Below are 23,706 nucleotides of genomic sequence, written 5' to 3'. Positions count from 1 at the left end.
TCCATAGCACTGGCAAAACCGTTTCCCGTCTGCCCCCGACAGAAGCGTTTAAAGCTGTAATGCACGCAGGTTCTGTTTCTTTCACGGCGACCCAGCGACATGCGTGCCACGACCACCCGCTCGCTCTGGCACAGCTCTGCCACCTCCTGCTGCACTCCTTTGTCCATGTTCTCTCCCTTTCTCTGTCTCTCTCTGTTTCTTTTTTTAAGGAAAAAACAACCTGAAAAGTCTTGTCTTCTGTGCAGGAGAAGTGAAAGTGCCCGTGTCACATGACACCAGATCTTTTTTCTGACTGCAGCAAACCGGAGTTTTGTGGCGTGATTGTTTCAGGCCCACATCTATATGGACATCACATACCTAAGCATGTTTTACTGAGTTATGAAAAAATATTCCTAGGTATGTTTTTTTTGTTCTTATGTCATTTTGCTCTATTGTTTTTTAATTAAATTGTAATCATAGATGAACAGGCTTTATAACACAACATCTGAGGAAAAGAAAATTACTAAAGCTAAAATTGGAAAAATATATGAGAAAGCAGAATTAAGTTAGGCAACTCAATTTAATTCCACTTAAAGACAGACATTCATTTATGACCTGGTTTATACAAATTCCAAGGTACTTTTCTGGGGTTCTCAGTCATAAAAATGTAACATATCTTTCTTTAGACGGTGAGTCTTTTTCAAAGGTATAAAATCAGTCTTTTAAATTAACCCATAAGGTGATGAGGACTCTACTCTTATCACCAGCCATTCCTTCCAGCCTCATGGAATCCATTGAATGGAGCAAAAATCACCAAACTTTGTATCAGAACATGGTTCAAGCCCTGGCTTTTCACTTTTCAGCTGAATGACCTTGGCCAAGTCACTTAACCTCTCTGAACCTCGGTCTGTAAAATGGAGATAACTGACCTCCTAGGTATAGTCTGATTCGATTGTAAGGCCATACACTGTAAAGCACCATGCAAATAAAATTGCATTTGGAGGTCATCAATTTCCATCCTCCTCTCACGTGGGTTCACTCAGGGCCAGGCCTCTTAGTTCTGACCCTGCCTCTTGATTTGGGGCGAAAGAGGACCACGCTCACCTAGGACTCCCCTCATGAGTGTCAAACACTCTGTGTGTATTACCTCATTTAATCTTCAAAACGGTCCTGTGAGTGGGTACTGTGAGGGTTTGAATCCAGCCAGTCTGACAAAGTCAACCTCAAAGCCATGCTGGTCTGAGCTGCCTTCCAGGCAGCCAAAGGTACCTGTCACTGTTGGTGCCACGAAGGAAGAAGATTCTGAAAGAGGTTTTCTCTCAGGAGGATGCAAACTCAGCACTAGCCAAAAGCCGTTGGTCAATCCATTGGGCTGCCCTGGGTATCTCCTGGATGGCGCCCGTCGGCACCACAGGAAGGACTCACAGGAAGGTGGCGGCTGGCCCTGGAAAGACGAGAGCTCCATGCAGTGCCTCTCACATGAGAGATGTGAGACTTGGAGGGCCTGGGAGACGGTGGTCCAGGACAGCACTGGAGAGCTTTGAGACCAGTGAGGCTCCCACAGGCTGGACTCTGCAGCCAGTCCAGCCTCACACTGAACATCTCCGGGTGGGCCCATATCCGAGCTGCTTTTCCTAGCCGGGCCAGAGGGAGGCCTGGGGATATCTGAGAGAACAAGAGGCCCCAAAGTGAAGAAAGCTGGATAGGAAGTTCCCCAGCACAGGGGAGGCCAGCAGCAGTGAGAGGAGAGCACTACCCCCACCAGTACTCAACGTTCTATGAAGTGCAAAGATTGTGTCAGCATTTCCATTTTAAACTCCTAATTTCATAGGCTTACAGCTCAGGTCATAAAAATTCACTCTGGGCTGAAGCTTGGCCTCCAGTCTCTTAGCTCTTCTTAAGCTGTGTGCTAAAAGATGGAGACATTTCTGGATTGAGACATCTTGGGGACTTCAATAAGCACCCCAAAAACCTCATGCAGTAAAAATGGGTTTCTAAGGTCCTGGCCAGTGTGGCTCAGTTGGTTAGGCGTTGGCCTGCAAAGCAAAAGGTTGCCGGTGCAATTCTTGGTCGGTCGGGGCACACAACCTGGGTTGCAGATTTGGTTTCCAGTCAGGACACATACAAGAGGTAGCTATTGTTCCACCAGAAATACTGTTTTCCAGAAATGTGGATTTTCTGCACCCGAAAGTAGGGCAGCGGAAGCGAGTGGAATCCAGAGTTATTGCATATCTGAGTAACACATCACGCGACCTGCCCTGCCACTCCCCACCCGGGACTGGGGCTGTTCTCGCCCTTCCAGGCGTTTGCATTTCCAAATGGGAGCAGCTTTGTAGAGGGATGAAGTCAGTGGTTGATTTAGGTTTTTACAAGTTATGTGACCTTGACCAGTAGGTATTTAAACCTCAATTATACTTGCCATGAAGGTTTCCTGCAAACAGAAGAGATAAGTCAACACAGCCTGCCATGTAATAGATTGGCAGCAACTATATGCATAGTACTTAATGGTGAAAATTCTTCTAATCTCTTCATTGTAAGATTTCCACTTACTCCACTCTACTACCACTTTCCACCGCTACTACCTCTCACTGGCCACTACAATGAGTAAAGACATTCAAAATATTAGGTAAATTGAAAAATTACTTCCCAAGAGAAAACTCTCAAGAGTGACATTATAAATCCCAAATTTGAGAAATCAGACAAGTGACAAGAAGCTAATAATTCTGCAGGCAGGCGTCACCAGGAGCTGTGAGAACTTGAGTCCATTGACTAACTCAGGCAGCTGGTCTCGGTACACCAGTCAGCCTGATGGGAGGGAAGTTGGAAGAATCTGGTCTTCTCCAGTGCTAGGACTTTGGCAGCTGAGGGAGAGGAGCAATGACAGTAACACAGACACATGCCCCGGCTGAAGGAAGAGCAGAGAAGGGGCTGGGCAGCCACCATATAGGACCTCCCCATCGGTGGGCAGAAGAGAGTTACCCCTGGGTGACCGGCAGTCCAGGAGATTCAGGAGTCGAGGCTTATCTCAGGGGAGAGAGGGCGGGTCTGGCTGTGGCGCCTGGGCTGGGATCTAGGAAAGGAATCTTCGGCTCTGAGCCACAACCTCAAGCTGCCAACATGATTTCTATCTCTGGAAATAAGGTTTCTTTCTATCAACAAAGGGATTTTCAGAAAAAGTCTTCTTCACAAATGGCGGCCCCACTGAAATGTTCATGGAACATTTAGGGGTCAGTCAAACCTGAAGTTTAACTTTTTCTTTTTAAATGTCAAAAAAAAAACCTGCAGATCTACCAACAGTTAACAATTTTACCTCAGCTGTCTAATCCTCTTATCCACAGTAAATTCCATTCCAAAGGGAGTCATTACACAAAGTGTTTGATGAATATTAACTGATACGGGAGGGGAAGTTAGTAAGGCTCCTACCAAAGCAAGTGCATTTCTAAGCCTTTAACACTATTTCTTTCTTCATATTTTTAAGTGATGCCTTCAAAGAATGCATATAAAGTTTACAGTAGGCAGAAGAATAATAAGATAAACATGTACGTACTAAAACACAAGCTAAGAAAAAGAACGTTGGCCATACCACCAAAGGCCTCTGCGTGCTCCTTCCTCATTTCAAGTTCTGCTCCCTCCTTCCCGAAGTTTACTCTGTACTGAATGTTGTGTTTTTTCCTCCTTGACTTTTCTCTAGTATGTGGCTCCGCCTATGTATGTATCCTTCAACTATACTGCTCAGTTTTTATTTGAGCTTTATAAAAACGGTGTTAAACTGTATGCATTAATTCTGCAACTGCTTTCATTCCACACGCTTGCTGTGTTCACCCGTGTCAGTATGCATGGCTCAATTCATTTTCACTGCTGTGTGGTATTTCATTGTTTGACTCTACCGAAGTATATTTAGCCATTGTCCTCTTGAACAATTTTTGGATTGACCGCCATGCCATATTTTGCATTTGCACACAGTTCTGCCTTGAAGTTACTGTACCTAACTCCGGGGAATCTGGCATGAGTTTTTCCAGGGGTGTGTTCCCGCTGAGCCGTAGAGTTTGCACATCATCAATATCCCAAATAGCGTGCAGTTGTTTTCCAACCACCGGCGGTGTGTGTTAGTTCCGGTTGCCCACAGTCTTTCTAATTCTTGGTTTTCTTGGACATTTTAAATTTTGGCAATCTAGAGGATGTGAAACGTTATCTTTTTCTGATCTTTTAAATTCTCCAATTTCCAGTAAGGTTAAGCATCTCTTCATGTTTATCAATCAGTCGTATCTGTTCTTTCATGAGGCACGTGTTCAAGTGTTTTGCCCAGTTATCTATGAAATCGTCTTCTTACTCATTGGCAGAAATTCTCTATATGTGCTATATCTTTATCACTTGATTCATTACAAATATATTACTGACTTGTCTTTTCAGTTATTTATGCTGACTTTTGCTAAGCAGAAGTTCTAGTATAGTTTGTTATCACTGTCTTTGTTCTTTTCTTATATAATTGTTTCCCACGGGAGGAAAGATAGCTGGAATTTAGTTCACTCTTAGTGAATGGCTCCCCTAGTGCCTCTTGGATAGTATCGGCTGAGATGAATCTGGAGTTGATTCAGCTTATTTTACACATATTTTTTTTTTCCCCAAAGCAGGAGTCAGTCTCTAGAGGCCCTCAAAAAGCACAGGCTTTTGTTGATAACTTTCACCTGTTCTGGGGGAATTCTGTTTAGTGTCAAAGAACCATTCAAGTCTCAAAAAGATTTTTTTGTTCCCGGGAGTCAGTAAGAAATTGTGAAAAGAAATCCTCACCCTTACTTAAAGTTCATGGGTGTGCAAAGAGATGGAGCTAACAAACCCGGTACCTGAACCAAGTTTTAATCCTTACCCACTGCGTAAGCTCTCGGGTTCCCAGCCTTGTTGTCTGGTATATGAAGGGCCTTGCCTTTCCCCTTGTGAGAATCCATAAGATGATACAGATCAAGAAGTGCGTACATGCCACACAGCTCCCAACAAGTGTTTGCTCTCCTTCCCACAGGAAAGGGAGTCACTTAGTATCAGGCACCCAGTTCAGCTGTGATCTTTGGCAAAAGACCTTTCCTCTGCCCCTCTCCCCAGACTTGCCTCTGCACACTTGGCCTATGTGAACACTATAGTAGAGAAATAATTGTTGGCCAGAGCTCCTGAAGTTTTCCTTTTCTTTGAATACTCAGGAATATTAATACCATGTGTTTAGCCATTCCAACTCAACTTACTCATCATGCTCCATATATTTGTCAAATGAAAAGCCAATATTATTTTTACAGGCATAGAACCTTATGGAGGATCACTTATGACAAAGTACAATTGGGCATCATTTTGTCAATCACAAAGTTTCACTCAAATGCCTCATGGTCCCTCTCTCTCTCTCTCTCTCTCACACACACACACACACACACACACACACAGTCCTTACACATATTTCTTAGTTACTATAATCTGCCCAGGGTAGCTGGCTATGATCAGAATGAATCAGGAACAGTCACAGCGGTGTTTCGGTTAAAAGCTTCCAGTCCCATCCTGGCCGGCTCCAGGATGTGTGATCTTGGTACAGCGATGAGATGCCCTAGTATCTGTGCCCCTCATTCTTTCTCTAGTTACATTTACTTTTTAGTAAACAACTAATCACACCTGGTCACCTGGGGTCTCAGATCATTTTTGTAAGCCATTTGCCCCTTTATTTTGCCCTCTTTCCTGCTCGATCAGTTGCACTGGTTCATTTATCACATTCCCATTCAGAGTTAACAAATGCTTCATTCGTTCATTCAAAGAAAAACATTGAGTGTTAAGTTTTACTTTAAAAAATGTGCTCTTCATTTACTCTTGCAGAAGTTATTGTTATAGTTTTAGTAACTCATAGCACATTTGTCTGCGTGTTGTTGGTATGCACATTGCTTTTATTATATGTACATTCAGATACTTCTGCCTCATTTTACTTTCATGAATATCAGAGCCTTCCCTTGGTGTGGTGGTTTTCAATGTTTCCATTTTCCTATGCAGGACGCCAATAGTTCTTTGTGTCTGCGACTCTGCGGCACGTCTCTCACACTGCTTTGTAGCATAGTTATGATTTTACTGGTGTTATCTCCTCTTCTGGACTGGAAGTGTCTGCGTGCCCTCTTCCAAAGGTCACTTTCCTCTGACACTGAGGAAAGGCAGTTGTGTTTCAGGGGTACAGCCTTGAATTGTCTTTCTTCCAACTGCTGCCACCAGCCATGCTGGCCTTAAGGTGGGGATGTGGAGAGGATTTCATTTTTTGTATTGTCCTCATCCTTAGTTCCCCCTTCGTCACCATTTGTGCAAGGTTGTTATGATCAGCATCTCTTTATGAGATGCTGGAGTCAGAAAGGAGCTAGCAACACAGGCCAGCAAGCAACTTGGAAGTGAGCGCCGCTGCTGTCCCAGTCTTCAGTCCATCCCTGTCACAGAGAACCCCCCCTCCAAAAAGGAAAGAGAGAAAGGAAGGAAGAAAGAAAGGAAGGAAGGAAGGAAGGAAGGAAGGAAGGAAGGAAGGAAGGAAGGAAGGAAGGGGAGAGAGAAGAGAAGAGAAGAGAAAGAAAGAAAGAAAGAAAGAAAGAAAGAAAGAAAGAAAGAAAGAAAGAAAGAAAGAGAGAGAAAGAGAAACGTTTTTTCCTTTAGTTCTAGCTTGCTGCCATCTTCCCAGGCCCTCTTCCCCCCCAGTGTTTCCTCATGTGTCATATGTGTCCTCCACCTTGTGGTCCCCGCCCATCTTTTTCACAATGACTCTCTACAGAAACCCGAGTCTTCTCCCTTTTTCTTCCACAGAGGAATCCAGCTCCCCTGCATCCTGTGCATCCAGGCTGTGCTTTTCTCAGCTGAGAATTAATTCCATCAAAGCATTTCCCTAAACAATAATGTTATCTATCCTGTTAACTTTCCTACAGTAGAAGTGGCAGCAATCAGATTTTTTAAAATATTTTACTTATTTTACTGTTAGAGGATAAGGGAGGGAGAAAGACAGGGAGAGAAGCAGCAATATGTAGTTGCTTCTCACACGTGCCCAACTGGGGAACTGGCCTGCAACTCAGACATGTGCCCTGATTGGGAATCAAACCAGCGACCTTTTTATTCACAGGCCAGTGTTCAGTCTGCTGAGCCACACCAGCCAGGGCAGATTTTTTTTGTAATAGCATTTTTTCTTATCACCGCCAAGTGATGCCATATCTTATTTCACACCATTCATAGCACCTTGCACATGGCAGCTTCTAATTTTGCTATTTCATTCTTTTGGCCTTATTTAACAAAAACACCTGCACTTCAATACATGCAAAAAGGAGAGGGGAAGAAAGGAAAGACACAACACTGGCCCCCAGGTCTCTAGCTTAGGTAACTGGGTGATTGATAAATCATCGGCTTCTCTTGGGACACACAGGAGGAGGAGCTTTTTGTGTGGGGGGAGAGAGTTCAGTTTGGAACAGGAAAAGCTGGAGGTGTCTATAGGACATCAGGTGACAATACCCAGGAGGCAATAGAAATACAGATGTTGATTCTCAAAAGAGAAGTTATTTGTCTCAGCTTCTGAATCATTAGTATGTAGAGCCCTAGTTAAGCTATAACCGAAGTCATGCAGAATTCCAAGGAAAAGAGAAAAACCATAGTGAGCAAGATCATTATAGGTATAGAAACCAGTGGATAAATGATGCCCATAAAAGGAATAGAACAAATGGGGACAGATGAGATAATCAAATATATAATAAAAGAAAGCATAAGGATAAACTGCTGGAAGATTTCAATAGAAATTAGAGTCAAGACAAGAAGGTTCACTATCACTACACTTATTTCTCAGTGTTGTTAAAGTAAATTCTATTCAATAAAAAGATAAAAGGAAGGAAGGCTGGTAGGAGAGGAGAGAGGTAGCAATATTATCAATAGTTGCAAATGAACAGATGATCAAACTAGAAAACTCAAGATAACCAAATAAAAACTACTAGAACCAAGAGAGAAATAGTACCCATTTATAAAATAAAACTGTTTCTTCTCAGAAACAACCACTTGGAAAATATAATGTATTAATATAAATACCATACACAATTAAAAAATAAGGAAAGGGCTAAGTTTGAAGATGCAAAGGAAGTTCAGGGAACTTCTTTCCTTCGGCCCACGTCATGGGGGGTAATTACAGCCCCAAGTCTGCTCTCCCAGCCCATGAGCGGGTCTGCGCCCCCTGTTCAGTAACAAGCTTCCTGGCTGTGGAGACGTAGCCTCCCTTCTGTTTCTCATCCGAATCTGCTAGAGAGCCAACTGCAGGGGAAGAGCACGGAAACTACCCGATTTGTCCTGTGTTCGTGGGTTTTTTTCATTTGACTTACACCTTACGCAGAGACTTAACCTAGCCACTTGGTAAACTAATAAACAAATTTCACCATATCCCAATTATTTATCTGAGTCCCACCCTCCAACCTGGGAACTAACAGGTCCAGGAGACGAGATTCAGTGACCACCTTCTGATTCGATTTCTTTGCTTCAACTGAGCACATTTTATAAGAAGACCTTTTTAAAAATGAATCTGCTGGAATCACCATAAGAACCAGCATTCTCAAGCAGACTAGGATCAAGGGAAAGAAAAAAGTAAACTTTTCAAACCCGAGTTTTCTCCTATTAGTTCTCTCTCCTCATCTCCTTGCTGGCAATAGATCGCCTCATGCAACAGGAGAATGATTAGTACATCAGTGAGTCCGGGGTGATGTATGAAGAGTCATTTGTTAACTGAAGACTATTCCAAATTGCCAGTGTCTTTTGCCTTATGGTGAACTGAACCTAGATTCCCGCTTCAGTTAGAACAGTTATTTGAAAACTCAGAGTGCTTAAGGAAACTCAGACAAATAGGGACACAAAAGTATTGCAGTGTGGTTATGATTTGCATTTCCCTGATAGTTATTAGAAGCGAGTTCCTCTTCATAGACGTCTTCTGGTTTGGACAATATTGTGACTTAGATATCCTGAACATGCCCACGAGAAAGATTGATAAAATATGGCAATTTTTACTTAAGTACATAGCTCAACCTTTAAGAAAATGAGAAAAATCCTTAAAGACAAAAAATGTAAGAATTAAAAACAGAGTTGTAAGTTTAAGCTGATACTGGGACTGTTTTGGAGTAGAGAACCTATCTTATTAACCCAGGGGCTTGAATTTTTTTCTCTCTTTTTAATTGGTTAAAGATTATCTTTTTTTAATAAACTGTTTTAGTAAACTTTTTTTGAAGTGTAACATGCACACAAACATTTGCACAGATCATAGTTGTACAGTTTGATGAAATTAACAAAGTGAACACATTCATGTAATTGGTACCCACAACCAAGAAACACTTTTCCTGGTGCCCCAGGAGCCTCCGTTGTGCCGCAGCCAGGTACTGCCGCATCTCCAAGGGAAACCTCTGTCCTAACCTATAACGGCATCAACTGAGCTTTACCTGTTTGGACTTTGTATAATGAAAACACATAGTACCTACTCATTTAAGTCTGAGGTTTTTTTCGTAACATTATATGATTTATCTATTCCTTTTTTTAATCCTCACCTGAGGATATGTTTATTGATTTTAGATAGAGAGAAAGGGAAAGGGAAACATCTACGTGAGAGAGAAACATTGATTAATTGCCTCCTGTATGCTCACCAACCAGGGATCAAACCTGCAGCCTAGGCGTATGCCTTGATCAGGAATTGAACCCGTAGATTTTTGGTCTATGGGACAATGCTCCAACCAACTAAGCCACCTGGCCAGGGCATGATTTATCTATTCTTTTGCATTAAATTTTAATTCATTCATTCTCATCGCTGTATAGTAGTCCAGGGTTTGCATATACCGCAATTTGTTTATCCTTTCCACTGCAGATGGACATTTGGGTTGTTTCCACTGCTGAGTTACAATGAATAGTGCTACCGTTAACGTTCTGTGCATACTTTTTGTTAGCATATGCATGCATTTCTTTCCCATCAGGGGAATTGCTTGGCCATAAGGTGTGGTCCTGTGTTCCTACTACACATAATTGTAGGATACTGAAAAACAGTTTAGCAGATACTAACAAGTCATTTTCCAATTTACATTCCTACCAGCTGTGTACGCAAGTCCCACCAACCCATGGCATTGTTCGTCTTTTTCATTTTAGCCCTTCCGATAGTTTAGTAACATTGCATTATGGTCATATTTCTTGCCAGTTTAAATTACCTTCTTTTATAAAGAGCCTGTTCAAGTCTTTTGCCCATTTTTTTTTATTGATTTGTAGGATTCTTTAAATGTTCTGTTTTTGAGTCCACATATATGTAAAAAATATCTTCAATAACTTCTATTCTGTACATGGCTTTTCATTGTCTTAGTGATTTTTTTGAGAAATATAAGCTTTTAATTCAATATAGACCAGACTATCAGTTTCTTTCATTATGATTACTGCTTTTTGTATACTCTTTGAAAACAGAAAATTCAACGAAAACATCTTTGGATATCCCCAGGATCATGGAGATATTTGTCTATGTTTTTCTTTTAAACATTCTATTGTTATATGTTTCCTGTTTAGGTCACGATAATACACATGGAATTTATTTTGGGTGTGTGGTATGAGTCAGGGGTCAAACTCCGTCTTGCTCCACGTGGGTATCCAGTTGACCAAGCACCATCCTTCCCTACTGCAGTGCCATCTTTCTCATAATCCGGGTGTCATGTGTGCTTGGGTCTGTTTCGGGACTCTGGTCTGTTCCATTGCCCTGTTTGTCTGTCTTTGCATTAGTACCACACTGCTTTAATCACTGGAGTTGTGTGATAGTTCTTCTAACTTGTAGAATAAGTCCTACAGTCTATTCTTCAGTGCAAGGGGATTGAGCTTTAACTGGCATCGGGACAGGAAAATAGAGGAGGAGACACTGAGTCTCATGAATAAGTAAAACCCTCAAAAGCTCCCACCCAGCACAAGACAAATTTTGCCCCCCTTTGGATTTGAGGTCCGAATTTACTCTTCTTGCACAGTCTAAGAGCACCAAGCTGGAAAACCAATAAGAAGGTCATCTTCAAAAGCAGTACCAAACTGTTTTGAAGGGATCTGACCACAAATAAAACCCAGCTTGGGGTGCGTTCTTACAAAGTTATAAAACAATAGGAGGAAAACCTGTTCAGTAGAACAGGTAGACCCACTAAATATCAATAGACCCACTAAATGGTGGGATTAGACATCCCCACCCCCAGAACTTTAGATGGCATAATTATAATCTAAAGAGATTATTTTTAGATATATTTAAGGTAATTAAACACATAAAAAGAAGAGATCACAAAAAAAAGAAGGAATATTTCAAAAAATAGTAACCTTAATTGAAAAGGAATCAAGTAGAATTTCAAGGAATGGAATATATATTTGTTAAAATTAAGAGTTTTTACTGATTCTGTGAAAGTGGAACATCTTAGTTAAATAAATAAATAAAAGGTTTTAAACCCAGAATCGTGAACATGACCCCTGATTATTGTCCTTTCCAGCAGTAGGTATCAAGCAACCCCCATCTTTGGTGGTGACACACCCAACGCCAGCAGACCAGAATAAGCAGGGAACGTTCTGAGTAGGCTGGGCATTCCAAGCAATTCATCTCCAGGGTGTTTTCCTGTCTTAAATGTTAAATGTGGCATTTTTACTGAAACGTGCCACATGACTCCGGAAACAAATTCAGAGGAGGCTTTTCCAGGGGCTAAGCAGTTAGCACTGGAAGGTGTTTTAAATGCCCAGTAAGCAAAATAAGCCTTGTTTTGCAGATTTGGGCTTAAGGTGTGCTGCAGGCAGGTGACATAATTCTCCACAATTTCTCCAGGCCGGGTAGTGGAACCAGCACTGGTTTTAGAGTCAGAACTGGATTTAAACTCTGGTTCCACCGGCTCGTGCCATATCTGGCCCACAGTGGGCATCCAGTTTCTAAGGCATCCCTCCTTCAGAACCCGTTACAAAGCCCCAGTCCACTCCATACTTTTGCCCATCTGAGTGACAAGGACCCTCAGGAAAGAGCAATGGCAGCTGTTTGCAGTCACGCGTGTCAATCACTGCCCTGGTGTTTTACGTGTTACTGCATTTCAACCCCACTACAACCCTGAGATGTAGATAGTTTCCCAGTTTCATTTGCCCAAGATCACAGGCTAAAATGTGCTGAAAATGAGATTGGAACCTGAGTCCGTTCTAGGTTCTCTCTACAACACTAAGTTGCCTGACTTGTGGCTTGTGTCAATACTTTTAGCTTCCCCTTCCTTCTGAACAACGTATTTGCATAAACTGTGAGCACTAACAAGTAAACAAAAGGGCTCTCATGTTCTTCCCGGTGGCTCTGTGGGCTTCATGACAGCCGTATTTCTGTTGCAGGTCTGGCTGCTTCCCTCAGCGGTGCGGTGCTGCCCGCTCATATGTAAACCCCTCATCCAGGACAGACTTCACTGATGCCACGGCCATTGGATAGGATGGAAGAAACCAGTCAACGATGGGGCCCGGGGAGCCCTGCCAGGTAGAGTGGCGTGTTTGTGTACCAGCTCATCGGTGGAGTTAGCACGGTGAAGTTCAGTTCTTTGTGTAAACAAGGGAGAGCGCTTGTGTCTGAATGTAATTGTGACTGCATCAAGGTCACTTTAGAGCTGGTGGAGCTCTATTTGTCTTAGGAAATCTCAAAAACTTTTATAGGGAATTCGGAAAATATTTTCAGCCAGCAGGAAAGATAAAATCCCTGCACACAAAGTACAGGCATGTGCCCAGAGACTGAACAGACAGACCGCTGTAAACCCCCGTTTAATAAGGCATTAAAATGCCATCGACCTGGACATGTTAAAAAAAAAAAGAGCTATGAAAACAAATACCATTCAAATAATTAGGATCTTATGCCTCAGGCCAGCCGTGATGCCAAGCAGGGACTTCCCTTCAGGAATCGGGAATCAGAGCTCAGCCTGAGCCCAAAAAGAAGGGATCAGCTAAGACAAAGACAGCTGTGCACCCGGGTTTTTTTCCCCAGCCCTCCTGTCTTTTGCCCCTTCATGCCAAAGGCAGTGCATTTGAAATAGTTTCCCTCCCTACCAACATCTCGGGTGACTTGACTGGTCTAGCCACTAAAGTGGGAGCTCCATGCTCAGGGCATTTTCTGACTTGCCTTGGGGAAGGGTTGAGAGCAAATTCCCTACGGCGACCAGTAACCAGTGGCCAGTGGTCGGGAGGCCAGGAGCCTGGGGTGTGTGTCTTTCTTCTCCTAAAGAACAAGGAGGCATTTGAGGGCCTACTCTATGGGGTAAATGTGACCAAAGTGGTGTGAGGGTCGGAGAGTGAGCATTTGTTTATGAATGTAACCGTGAGGGTGGAAGAGATGTCTTTTCAGTAGCTCCTGCAAATACGGAAGCTTCTGGGGAGCTGTTTCCTGCTGCCCAAGCTTCTGAATAGTTGAAGGCCAGGTGCACACCACACATTTCATTACCCCACCGCCCCCAAGGGCTCAGCCCGCAAATGTGAAAAATAAAGGGCCTACCTTCTCATTATTTCTGGAGTGATTATTTGTTTGGGGGGAACCAATATTGTGCCAAGTTGCCAGTTATGAAATGATGTTTGACAGGTCTGATTTTTAAATCACATTATGTCTCTGGTATAAGTTGAGAGTACCTTGTATTTTTTTGCCTTTTTATTCTTTTTTTTTTTTAAATTTTCATATGAATTTGAGTTACCAGTAACTTTTCTTAAAGAAGTCTGTAGAGAAATTTGTGACTGTTTCTCCTATTTCATTTCTTCTTCCTCCTATACCTTTCCTTTCCTTCCAATAGAGTGTAATCACCAGCAAAATCTGAAAATGGGAACGCAAAGAAAGGGAGAGAGAAAAGTGAAAAAGGAAAATGCAAGAAACATAAAGTCTATGCATTTTTCTGGGGTTAATTTGAATTGGACCAGTTGGTTTCATTTTGCAACACAAAAGAAAAATTCAGGCCTTAGGGCCTAAAACTTTCATTAAATTCAGCTTTGGTGAGTTCTAATAATACAGCGGCTTATTAAAAGCGTGAAAAATGTCATTGCAGAAGCCCTCCCTAAGCAGCCGCCTCACGTCTTGGGTATGACTCATGCTTCCTCCACGGCTGCCTGGGCTGTGAAGTCGTGGGCAGGATATTTGAGGTCCAGAGAACCAGCTTTTTGAATCTCTCTTGCCATTTGGCTGGGATCATGTCCCAATTAGCAAGCTTGCCATCCAGAGCAGTAGCTGGACAGCAAAAGTGAGAGAGAAGCTGGTGCTTAGGGCTGTTGTAAATGATCAGTTCAAAAGAGTAGCGTAAAACTTAGGACTCAGTCCTACCGGCAGGAGTCTGCTGGAGGAAATGAAAGGATCAAGGACCGAGAGGAGCACTGTGGCCGATTGTTCCTGACCACAGCCACAGGCTTTTCTGTGAGCCGGAAATTGATCTCGTCAGAGCTGAGGATGCAGGCAGGGCAGGGATAATGATGAGGCAGGTGAGGATGCTAAATCATCCACCTTTCAGAGCTGGTGCGATTGCTCAATACCTCGTCGACCATTCCCCCATTTTTAGTCTATAAAGAGCAGTGGGGTTTTTTTTTTTTTCATGAAAATGCAAAAATGAGCATGGACTGGTACCAGTGGGGCCAACTGGAAGCTGTAATTGCAATCCCTCTCATTCTTACTAATTATTCTGATGCAGAGCATCTCATCTGGCCCCCAAACCACGCCTAAGAGGTTGGCAGCACAGATATTACTCATCCCTTTTTTTAAATGAGAAAACTGAAGCCAAGAAAGACTGAGGGACTTGTATGACACCTCAGAGAAGCCAGTGGCAGAGTGGGGACTTTCTTTCAGCAGTAGATTAATTCCCACTATCACTGAGTTTGGCAATGGGTTTTGGATAAAGCAGTGGAAAACTCAAGCCGTCCCTTCCTGGAGGCACTGATGAAGATGGCTGGCTTCTCTGTTGGAGGACACCCTTTCCTAAGTGTCCTTGAATTTTCTCCTGAGTCCTGGATGAGCCTCAAACCCCTGGAAGTGTGAGGTGTTCAGGGGGCAGGACAGGCCAAGCAGGATTCTTCCAGCTTGCCCCTCCCTTGGCGTTGCACACCTAACGGCATGAGATCCTGGCTTTGACATCTGTTAAAGGAGGCTTAACTGTGAGACAGGAGAAGCAATAAAGTCCTGGAAAGCAATAAAAGGAGTTTCCCAGGAAAAGAAGTCTCACATCTTTTAAGCATCTAAAATGAAACCTGTGCAGACTGGCATCCCGTGTTGGGGGAGGGGCAACTGGAATCGAGCACTTTATTACCCTAATTAACATGGGGAGAGATAGAGGCTCTGGGGATTAGGAACACCCTCTGATGGGTGGCGGAGCTCCAGGCCCACTCTCCCCGCCCAGCCTCGCTGTGCTTCTCCGTCCCTGGCTCTGGTAAACCACCTCTGGGAGGTCACATGGCACCCAGAGCCTCACAGTGACTTCTCTATCACCATGTAGCCTCCAGACACTTTTTAAATGTTAGCTCCCTTCAGAGCAAGCGTTAAGGCACATACTCCCAATATACTATTTATTATTCATAAATTCACTTATACGTGGTATGTATGTACTGCTGCACTAATACAGACATTAGATATTGGAAAAGCATGAGATTAAGATAAATAAGGAAGTTCTAGTATTTCCTTCTGTTACCCTACTTTGGAGAGAGGCCTGCTACAGATTTGGACAGAGTCCCCGTATTTCTAAGAAATTCACGATCGCAGACATTTTTCATGGGATCGCAGGCCTCTGGTGCTGCAAGGAATGCAAGTGCCTGCAAGGACGGAGGGAGAGGAGGCCCGGAACCAAGGCAAGTCACACGGCTAGCACGTGCCAGAGCCAGGACTGGGACCCGCACCTCTCATACCCAGTCCCAAGCTCTTCTCACCTCTCTGCACTGATGTCAAAAGAAGCCAAAGGCTCATTCTCTTGGGCTAGAAAATTACATTCGGGTGTCCACTGTGATAGACCAGACTTTTTTTTAAAAGATTTTGTTTATTTATTTTTAGAGAGAGGGAAAGGGAAGGAGAAAGAGAGGGAGAGGAACATCAATGTGTGGTTGCCTCTTGTGCGCCCCCTGCTGGGGAACCTGGCCCGCAACCCAGGCATGTGTCCTGCCTGAGAATCGAACCAGTGACCCTTTGGTTCACAGGCAGGCGCTCAACCCACTGAGCCACATCAGCCAGGGCAGGCCAAACCTTAACACCTGAGCCCTCTCGGCTGTGTGTCTTCAGTGAATTCAGGTTCATCAACTGCCCTGAAGAGATAGTGCTTGGCTTTTCAGTCTGAGCCACAGAGCACACGGGCCAGGCCCTCAGCACGTGGGGTCTGAGGCGAAGGCTGTGCTGTGCTATATTTGATCCTATTAAAAGCGGCTCACATAGTTTCCATCATTCCTAACGGAGACACGTCATTTTACAGACCCAGCCCTTGCTTCAGGCACCCTAGCTAGGAATTCTCGGGGCTAAAGAAAACTGACTCCAGAACAAGCCTCTCCCAAGTCATCTCAAGGAAACTCATGGTGACCAGAAGTTGGAAAGGCAAGGAGAAGACGCCCTGGCTCTGCTGCCCACGCCCCGCGGGGCTCGGAGCCCTCCCCAGACTTGGAGCAGTTGCTTTAGAGGTACCTGGACTACGCACCGACTCCCCTACTTTGGATCGCACTGTCCCAGGCTCATGGAGACGGTGAGACCAAATGCAGGGAGAGCCCCCCTCCTCAGGTCAGCCTGCCTCTCTGTGTGGTGGAGGGCAATAGATGCCCCAGTTGTGGGTAGCTGTGGTTGGTGCGGGTGATTATAAATCTAAGTGCTACGGGTAATCACTAACTGAAATCTAGAGGAGCCTCCCAGTTCCGTAGGCCCAACTCTAAAGAAGGGTCAGAGTGGAGCTTATGCAGCAACTCATCCAGCTCAACAGCATGTGCGCGGGGAGGCTGGGGAGGGGCTGGTCCGCTGCCGTCCCTCAGCTCTTCCGGCACCTGCTGGGGAGGGAGCTGAAGCTGTGACGGATGGACAGACGACGGACGGACAAAGTACCAGCGTTTCCCAGGCCTGCGCCGTCCTAGGTGCTTGACATAGGAGCCATGTTGGGGGCTTCTTGTCCTTGGTTTGGTTTGGTTTGGTTTGGTTTTTCTCTTCCTAAGAGATAAGGCCAGCAGTATCTTGTCATAGGCTGAGTGACCTCCTGTGGAAGGGTTGGGGCAGGGGACAGTCTGGAGTCCCTGAAGGAGAAAGCAGTGTGGGGACACGGAGGGCAGACGCTGGAAACAGCCCTGGTCTGCTATTTCTCTAGCTCGGTTGCTCCGAGGAAGCAGCTGCGTAAGACCGCAGAGAGCTGTCGGTGTGTGAGGGTCGCAATCTGGACGCTGACCCATGGGGCAGGAGAGCACTCGGGCAGCTTGTCACCCCGGGGGATAGCCTGTGGCCCTGCAGGTGAACCTCAGCAGTGCCCGGCTTCCTCCGCACACCCACAGCTGCAGCGCAGCAGGGTTCTCCGGCGGAACCAAGCTGGATGCGGTGTCACCAGTGAAGGCAGCAGTTCGTCCTGAGCAGCCTCCTCGGGCAGTTCCCTGGCCTCTCACGTCTGAGCAGCCATCGCCCCACATGTGACACTTCAGTGCCCAGGAGTCTGCTCACCACACCCAGACACTCTGCGGCCTCACGCAGCTACCTCTAGAGAGTGGGCAGCCAGGGCCCAAGGACGGGCCGCTGTGGTTGACACAGGCCTGGTGGGAGGGAGGGAGGGAGTGGGAGGAGTCAGGACTGAAGCTCCGGTTCCTGACTTGAGCAGCAGGGATATTGGTTGGTGGTGCGGTTCCCCAAACGGAACCCAAGGAGAGGTTGGGAGGGGTGATGGGTTCAGGTTCCAACAGGGTGAGCAGGAGACCCTGACATCTCTTACACAGAAACGCCCAGGAGGCAGTCTCAGAGGGAAATGAGATTAGACGAGGTTCATCGTGTCTGTTAGTGAAAGGAGCCAGGGGGAGAGATGGCATCACCCAGGGAGAGTGAGAGGGGGGGGCGGACGCCCCAGACCCTGAACCACAGCGGCATCAGGCCTGGGCAGAGGAGGCCGTGGGAGAGTCAGGAGGGGCCGCGGTCGGTCTCCTCCACGTGACGGGCAGCAGCCCTTTCTTCCACTCTCCCTTCTTTCGCTCCAGGCACGTCTGTAATCGCACCTTCTTGTCCTCTGGTCTTTAATTAGGGTAAATCTGTTAGCTACAGAAGTCACGCATGCTCAGCGTAACAAGTCAAACAAAGCAGAGGTGTGAGGGCACTGTCAGGAACAGTTCCTCCCACACCTCCTCTGTGCGCCTCTCTCACACTCACACACAAACACGTGTCGCAGGCTCACACGCCGCTCACATGCACCACACCAACATGTGTGCCCACACAGCGGTTTTTACTTTGTATTTCACATAAATAGGAGACCATACACAGAACTCAGAAAATGTTTTTCACACAAAATACTGTGGACATATGTGTTCATAGATTTCATTCTCTGTTGATTGCTATTTAATGATCTATAGTTTGGCTACACCAATATTTTTTTCCCTTTTCAAGTATTCTTTAGATCATACTCTATGTATGATCCCCTTTTTCCACTTAGTTTTAAATCAAATCCCCATGTCATTAATGCACTTTGTAAACGTAATTTCACTCACTGACTATATTGTGTTCCAGGATAAGAGTATATCGTAATTTACTCAACCATAGTTTACTTTCTACCAATTTGGGGTTATTAAAAATAACACCACCCCTGCCCTGGCTGGTGTAGCTCAGTGGATTGAGTGCGGGCCTGTGAACCAAACTACCGCGGTTCGATTCCCAGTCAGGGCACACGCCTGCGTTGCAGGCCAGTTCCCAACAGGGGACGCATGAGAGGCAATTATACATTGATATTTCTCTCCCTCTCTCCTTCCCTTCTCCTCTAAAGATAAATAAATAAAATAAAAAAAAATAACACCATGGTGAATGTTACAGAGCATAAGCCTTGTGCACCTTGCTGGTCGCCGTCTTCGGGGTGCGAACACTTTCAGGGCCTGTGTCCACACTGCCAGAGCACTTGTTCCAGAAAGCCTAGGGCAGTCTCAGCCATGACTGAGAGAGGTTTCCCCACATCTTTTCTTAAAAGTTTATTAATTTGTTACATAAAAATGTTACTGTCCTGTGAACCAAGCAACCGCAGTTTGATTCCCAGTCAGGGCACACGCCTGGGTTGCAGGCCAGTTCCCAGCAGCAGACGCATGAGAGGCACCCACACATTGATATTTCTTTCCCTCTTTCCTTCCCTTCCCCTCTAAAGATAAATAAATTAAATTTAAAAAAAACAAAAAGAAAGAGAAGGATAATTACTTTTTAAAAAGTGGTATTGTGTCACTGAATTAGATTTTAGATTATTGATGAGCTTGGTTTCCTTCAGGTTAATCAACCATTTGTAACTCTGGTCACAGGCACCCGCAGCTTTGGTTTTCTGAGTGCCGCTCCGTCCCTCACCGCCAGCCCTCCCGGGCTCCAGGACACGGCCTCCCGGCTGTGCCTCCCTCGCCTTCCACTCACAAGCCCCTCCTGTTGCCTCCACGGCCCCATTGCTGGTCACTGCCTCTGTGCCTGCGGGTGCCCCCTTACTCTGCCTCCCCCAACTGCCTGCACCAGAGAACCAGGCACAGACCTAGAGTTTTCAGGCCAGCCGCCAGGGCCCACCTGGGACCAGTGCTGACCGTGGGCAGACACAGCAGGGCCCAGGTAGTTGGGGGCCACAGCGGGGGCCTAACCTGCTGGGACTCTGCACAACCCTGCCTCATCTTCTACTTTCCCGTTTGCCTCCTCTCCCCATTACTCTCACTCGGGCATTAACTTTCACAAATGATGCAATTTGGCGGTTTGGGGTTTCTGCAGGAGAATGTCTGTGATCCTCAAAGCAAGGGGGCCTGCTCACCCTCGTTAGAGAAGAGGGACCCTGGACGCTGCGCAGGCCCCGTCAGGCTGTGGTAATGAGCAGGGGCCGTTGGAGCTGCGGAGTGTAAACCTGGTCCTTCTTAGTGAGACTTTGCAGAAATCCCACTGGAGATTTTTCTGCCCCTGCCCTGTCTACTTTCTTTCATAATGATAAATGGCTGAAAAGAAAACTATCTAATCTCCAAACTGCTTGCTTTTTTTCTACTCTTTCTTCAAGGAGAGAAGGAAGAACACAGTCACATAAAACAGAGTCCTTCATCGCCTGCTTCTCAGGAGACAGTTCTTTCCCTTTTCATCCCGGGCCTGTTTCTGATCTGTGATGGGCTCGCACTGGAAGCCCCTGCCGGGCCCTCTCTAATCAGCTGCGACAGACGCTGCAGTTGCTTGGTTTGCCCATCGAAATTGAATTGATTACCTGGCCCCTTTGCCATTTTGTTCTGCACACAATTGCTTAATAGCTGTCACCTTGGCTTTCAGTCTCAGCCGGCTTCAGGCTGACTGGTTCCCATTACTCAGGATGGCCGGTGCAAGTTCATCACCTTTACAGGATGTCCCTGATTGATTCCGTATGCCTTGGAGACCTGTAATATATTTGCATAGGAGGAAGGAGGGCCTCCTTGGGGGACAGAATGGAAACCTCTTGGCCGCAAGAACTGCCAGGTCTGGCCGTGGCGCTGGCCACGTTGGAGTCCTTGCCAGGGCTGCTTGTCAGGAGTCTGGCCTCTGCTGACACAGCTGCTAATGAATTTGTAAATTAAAAAAATACAAAACAGCCCAACCTGTCCTAACCTTTGCTGTCGCCACCTGCCACCTGGGTGGGGGCAGCAGGCAGAACAGGCGCTTTTCTGGTCCAAGCTGGTGCTGGTCTTTGAAACGAGTCTCTCCCTCCCCGCCCCTGCCGACCAAGCAGGAGGACTGGGGCTTGGAGGGGGACATCTTTCAAGTGAAATCCTTTGCACTGGGAACTACTTCAATTAGACAGCAGGGGGAATGTTAACATGCCCTCCGGCCTTTTAAGTGGGTTTTAATTTTATGCTGTAAGATAAGACACTGCGAGGCCGGCCGCTGCCCCTCCAGCAGGCTCCATTAGCGGGGCCGGCCGAGGCCTCTTGACCTCCTGAGGCCCACCAGAGGCTGAAAGTTGGTTTGGTTTCTTAACAATTTGTCAGTCTTCTCATTCTCCCTTTTGTTATTCCAGGCTCTTCTGTTGTGGGAGGACGTTGGGTGGCTGAGCTGGCGGAGAGCCTGGCCCCGCTTTTCCCGGTGGCCTGGCCCTGGGCTGGGGCGCGGAGCCCTGGGGGGCGCCTGCCTATGGCCTCACAGACGAATGTTCATCGTTCTTTTTTTTCCTTCCCAGGCAGGGCACAGCAGAAGCAGACACTTTTCATGTGGCAGGCTTCTGGCCCGATGATGTATGACCTGTTGGTGCTACTGAATAGTGCCCTTTGTTCCAGGGTATCCCATGTGCCCCCTTTTTATTGACTTGTCGATTCAGAGGGGCAGGAAAGTTCCACGAATCCCACTGCGGGCCTTGCTCTAGCCGTACCCAGGTGAGGAAGACCAAGGAGCTCCTGCTTCCCAGAAAGCTGGTAGAAAGCTACTGGCCGCCTAAAGGCAAGCTATCCCTTCAGAGTGGCTCTCTTTACCCGGGACACAGGCGACTCTGTCTGGAGAGAGCTTTGGAACCCACGGCTCGCTCCCAGCCCTCTGCCCGGAGTTCTAGAAGGAATGGAGTATCCCAGAATGCAGTCTTCACCCAGCAAGGAAAGAGCAGAGCAAGCGTGAGTTAGGGAGAGCACACCGCCTCCCTTTCCTGTTCCCTGGACCGAGTTGGGTTTTTGTTTTCCTCAGTGATCGACAAGCCCAGGGAGGGAGCCGACAGCCCAGGGAAGAAGTCTGGCCAGAGAGAAACCCTAGAGCCACGAGGGAAGGACACTGAGGAAACAGGAGGCAAGACTGACTTCTTATCCAGCAGAAAATCTCATCTTAGTCCTGCTGAGGACAGGATGGAAGCGGCACCCTCGGCTTCGCCCTTTCTTCACCTGGCGTCCCAGACCAGCCTGCGCTGGAGGTGGTGGGTGACGGTGAATGGCTTTGGCAAAGGAGCCACGAGGGGCCGGGCAAGGGGCAAGGGGTTGTGTGGAGGGAGATGCAACAGCACCTTCTGACACCGGTTTCTCTCCTAATCTAGTAGGGACAACCTGAGCTGGATTTCCTCTCCCTTTCCCCACTCCTTCCCGTGACCAGGCCTCGGGGGTCTAGTGGAGGAGTGCGTGTGTGCAGGGCTCTGGCAGGCCTGGAGCCCTTCTCTCTGGGTGCAGGTGGCCGACAGGCTCACAGCCGCCCGCCGGGAGAGCCCTGCCTCCGAGCGGAGCCTGCGCTCAGCTCCTTCCCTGCGGCAGCTGCACAAACCCCACTGGGACACCACCTCCCCCAAATCACCGGGTTGCGTGTCGCCTACTGAGAGGTGACAGATTCCCGTGCACTGCCTACCCTGACCTTCTGGGCTCTTCGTGGGCCCTGGAATCCGGACCCGTCATCGGAGGAGGAGCATGAAGTCAAAGTCCAGTTGCCCCGTGTCCTAAACGACTTCCCTCAAAGCGGAGAGGCTTGCGGCGCACATGTCCGCGGCACTGAGGGCCCATCTGGCCCTCCAGGAAGAGGTACGAGCGAAGGGGAAGCAGAGCCCATTGCCGAGCCAGGGAAGGACAGGTCAGCAGTAAAGAGCAGCCACACACTTCGCAGTTGTAAAATGGCTTTATGTTCCGTAAAATAAAATGTCCATGCTATATAACAAAACACTGGAAATTCCATGTCCCCTGTTAGCTAATGTGTCTTCTAATAGAGTTTAATCTGGACTGTGTGTTTATATCTCTCTATATATATTTATTTATTTATTTATATGGTTTTCTACACCGTTCTTAATTTTTAACATCAGGTGTGTAATAAAAATTTAAATAGATGTCTTCCCAAATACCCCCTCCAACGTTTCATTTTTTTAAAGTTTATTCATTCGTAAAAAGCAAAGCTGAATTTGACATGTGGCCTGCATTTGTGAGATATATATATATATATATTTCTTTATTTATTTATATAATATATAAATAGCTATTTTGCATGCAAAGAATGTAGTGACTTCCCCAATCTGATAACAGGTTCATACCAGCCACACGGATGGACCGGTGACGTTCGATGCTACAGCGCTGGGTTGCGGCTCTATGACCCACCTCCCTGGAGAAGAATCATCCCTGCTCCTCTGAGCATGCTGGCTGAATTTACTGGAAGGAAGGAATGTTTTCTCCAATCTCATTTTTATTTCTGTTGGGCTACCCTGCTCCAGAGGGACTCGGAACAGAGCAGGCTCTGGAGATGCCTGGCTGCAGCCCCAGGGCAGCCTCCTGGTGAATCAAGCTTCCTTGTGGTCACAGCCCCAGGATGCGGATGGTGAGTGAGACAGGCCAAGCCTTGCACAACAGAGGGCGTGAGAACCTGCACGCTGGGGACCAAGGGGGACGGGCTTTGTACTTGGTAAGAAAACCTGAATGATGACAGAGATGCCATTTGTTTCATTTTCCCTCCTCTTGAAGGAAAAAAAATTTTCAATACCCATCAGGTGGCACTTAGCACCTGACCCTCTCTGGAAGTCAGCCCTTAGCCCTCAGATCTCCGGGGGTGAGTTTCCGGGCCACTGGCTGAGCAGCCAGCTCCGCTCTGCGGCGTAGCTGAGCCCACCTCTCAGGCGGCCTCTCAGAACCTCCAGAAGC

This window comes from Artibeus jamaicensis, unplaced genomic scaffold (genome assembly GCF_021234435.1).
Source record: "Artibeus jamaicensis isolate MK-2021 breed Jamaican fruit bat unplaced genomic scaffold, CSHL_Jam_final contig_1998, whole genome shotgun sequence".
Lineage (NCBI taxonomy): Eukaryota > Metazoa > Chordata > Mammalia > Chiroptera > Phyllostomidae > Artibeus > Artibeus jamaicensis.
Note: the sequence above shows the minus strand (reverse complement) of the source record.